Here is a 3,959-nt window from a genome sequence, read left to right as displayed (position 1 = left end):
ACTGAAAAGTTCAAGGTTTATAGATAAATTGACCAAGAATGAATTAAAACAGATATTGTCTCCGAGTTACATTGTCCAAATACTATTCTTAAAAACACATGCAGCCACTCACATAAGCACATGTACTGTTACCTGCTTCCCTTAGCCCCTCCCAGCTTCCCTTAGCCCCTCCCACTTTCCATCAAGGCTCTATATATGCACACACACACACACACACATTCTGCTGATGTTTCAAATCACTTGTTTAGAGACCAGCCACTTCTTTGTCAGACGTGCAAACATTTGAAAAGCTGTTTAAGAATCTCTCTTGACAACTTACTCCAGTGACTCACAGAAACCGAGGAAAAGGGCAATTGGGTTCGTGCAGACTTGTATATATATGCACGAATCACTCCAAAAAGAACTTGTGAGGGTGGTGGTTAAAAGCTCTGAAAAGTTGATTTTGCAGAATAGCTCTGATTTATTAAATGTTATATTCATTACGACTGACTGGTTTATATTGATAAAAGTGCATAAAACAAGTACCGGTGTTGAAACATGGCCACCAGTTTGAGTAGTGACCAATCAGAGCGAGTGGGCTGGAGCAACTTAAAGATTTTGAATGGGGAAAAAGTTTATGATCTGAAAACAGCCAAATTTTTCCTCATCGAGATTAGCAGTTATAGGGCGAATTTGGAGCCGAGTTTGCTGGTTTAGCAGAGAGTGGGCGCCTTGTTGCTCTGTTATTAATATTAATATCTTGATTTACGGTGGAAAAAATAGCAAAATAAAACCACCACGATCATTTTGCATGGATTAATACGAACATTTTAAGACCAAAATGACAGCAGTGCATTTATATATACAGTCTATGAGTATGATTCATTGGCCAGTATTTGTTCCTTTACTGACCCCTTGTGGCTGGAGATTGTTTCTTGACATTAGGCTCCAGCACTGTTGACTGTGCCATATTAACGTAACTGAAAAAGTTCGCTACCTGTTACCGCAGATACAGGTAAATATGTATAGCTTAAACTTCTGACAAACATAACTCGTATCCGTATTTGTTACTATGTGTTTGATTTCTCTTGTTCTCTTCATCTCTGCAAACATCGGATTATGTCTAGTCTTTCTAAGCCTTCGCAGAACCGTTGCCTAATCGTTAGCGGGGCTGCCCACACACCTCTGCACTGTTGGCACTGAAAGATCTCACCAGTGTGAAGTCCAACCTGCGCCAAGACTCCCCTAGTATAAAAGATTTGTGCTCACGATGCGCTCTTTTACCTCCATCCAGGTGTCCATGTAGCTTACTAGAGTTGAAAGGTTCTCTACTAGTAAATTTCAAAGCAGACTTATTGTGCAAAATGGACTTTTCAGAGCTTTCGACCATGTTATAGTTGTTTCCCCTCATCATTTACTCACCCGAAGTTGTATTTGGAGTGATTCGTGCATGTTTGAGCAATCTTTAATGATTTATTTTAAAGACGCCACATTGCCGATCAGAACTCTTTTTCACCGCCACTGCGCTCTACTTACTTCGTTCTCCAATTTTATTTTCTTAATCAGTGATAAGCGCAGAATTCAGCAGCGTTACATGGTCATTTCACCACAAATGTGCAGCTATCCATCGGAGGCGCCGACTCTTTGTTGTGATGACGTTTAAGGCGACGTCAGCTCCAATTGGTCACCGCGGTTTTCTAACACAGAAGTCAGCGAACTTGTTTCTTTTATTAAGTCGTTTTAGATGAATATTGTGATTTAAAATGTGCAAATTATAACACAATGATCCACAGGTGTTGCAGATTATAAACCTATTCCTCACTTACCTTATACATTCCAAGCATCGTTATTATTCCCCATGATGAATTTATAAGTGCTTTTCCAGAGCGGAGTTCAGCCATTACTGTAAAGCTAACAATAACTAGCATGCTAACTGTGCACTTCATGAATCCTAGACCAAGTCCTACCCAAAACGCTTTATAGTCAGACGCAGACAGGACACAACGGACACACTTTGACCTCTGCTTATGCAACATATCTGTCCTGGAGCAAGACACATTTTCATCTCAAACACGTGGGAATCCGGTGCAGGTTGTTTAAACTGTCATGTCTTTTATTAAAAATTAACTTATTTTTGCTTCAGAGCGCAGTTGTAACGGTGTAGAGACAGCGGTTTGACATGTGGCACAGGGATAAACACAGACGGAGGAGAAACTCATTTTTATGCAAAGTCATTGGTGGCTGCTGCTGCCAGTGGTGCAAATCTGTTCCGTGCCCTTTGTAAGTACAAGCAGTTTGTAGTAAGACAAGAGAGAGAGCAGTGACTCGGTGAAACGGCTTAAGGAGATGATGGGAAAAATCTGTCTTTGCCAAATTACTTCATTATTTAAACCACAATTCATGTTTAAATTCCAAAAAATGTACAGTTTTGATTGTAACTTGTGACGATTAAGTCTATGTAGTTATCGTGTGGAGGGTTGTGGAGCGTGTGGCAACAAAGTTAATCGTTTTTCACCCTTATATAGATTTATCCAAACTTAGATTTTCATGTCTTTTATTAAAAATTAACTTATTTTTGCTTCAGAGCGCAGTGTCAGAAAATGGGCCGGATTTTTAGTAGTGGCCAGAAGAAAGAGACGGAAAGAAAGAAACATCTGGGCTAGAAAGGAGTTCAAAGCTAAACCGTATTCGATGAAACAAAAGCTGGCCTTTACGACTGATTCAGAAAACAGTTGATACCTCCTCCCGTACCGGCCTGGGCTTTGTGGATGTGGTTTTATCCCAGATGCTCTTCCTTAAGCAGCAGTGCGTGACTTACAAAGACACACCTGTGGTAGTCATGTGCTTTTTGCTGTATCACTCTTATCCGAAACTGAAGAATGCATCACAAAAAAGCTGCTATCAATTTTAATTTCCTTAACAATATAACAATAGACTTTGAATAGGTGCCATTTAAAACAAAGAAGGTCAAATTTCGAACTCAGTTTGAACGCAGCTCCAAATCGCATGCTTGTAGTGATAGTCGATCTTCAGATAGTGGATTGTGGACTTCTTGGACAGGGGTGTAGCACCAAATTCTGGGCCCTTGGTACAAATTGCCTCAGTGGGTCCCCTTTTCCGCCCTTGGACAAAAAGACCCAAAGATATCATTGACAACTACAATAGAACAACCCTAATTCAAAGAGCAACATAATTAGACTGTTGTTGTTTTTCTTCTCATTCGTCTTTGTCGTCTTCTTATTCGTCATCTTCTTCTTATTCGTCTTTGTCGTCTTCTTATTCGTCGTCTTCTTATTTGTCTTTGTCTCTTCTTATTTGTCTTTGTCGTTTTCTTCTCATTCGTCTTTGTCGTCTTCTTATTTGTCTTTGTCTCTTCTTATTCGTCTTTGTCATCTTCTTATTTGTCTTCTTATTTGTTGTCTTCTTATTTGTCTTCTTCTTATTCTTATTTGTCTTCTATTATTATTTAAAAAAACATTACTGTAAAGCTAAAACTGTAGCTACTGTTTCTCATCAAATTTATTTTTCATAATTTATTTTTATTTTTCAATCACGGTAATCTATTGTCTCCAACACTGACACACTTGCTACGTTTCTAAGTTTTTGCCAGTGCAAATATTGTTTTTCAGTGACGCAACATGCAAATTATCAAAGTTACCCCTTAATAAAATTCAGATTTAAAAGCTGTTCTAGTTGAAAATGAAAATTTAATAATCATCATGGCTCCATGGAGAGGTTATTTCCACATTTCTTCACCTTTTTCAAGCTGCAAGTTTCATTTGTGTTAATAATTACATTCATCATTGCGTTTTCTTTTCGTTGCCCTCAGATGGTCACAGAGTTTATTACACTCTAATGTGAGAGAAATGACAGAAATCAAAGCAATTGCACACACAATACTTGTCAACACTAAAAGCCTCTTCAGAAGAAAACCGTTTTCTCCTCTTGGACCATGACATGTATAGTGGCAACCTCATTTA

The sequence above is a fragment of the Periophthalmus magnuspinnatus genome, chromosome 19 (assembly GCF_009829125.3).
Source record: "Periophthalmus magnuspinnatus isolate fPerMag1 chromosome 19, fPerMag1.2.pri, whole genome shotgun sequence".
NCBI lineage: Eukaryota > Metazoa > Chordata > Actinopteri > Gobiiformes > Gobiidae > Periophthalmus > Periophthalmus magnuspinnatus.
Note: the sequence above shows the minus strand (reverse complement) of the source record.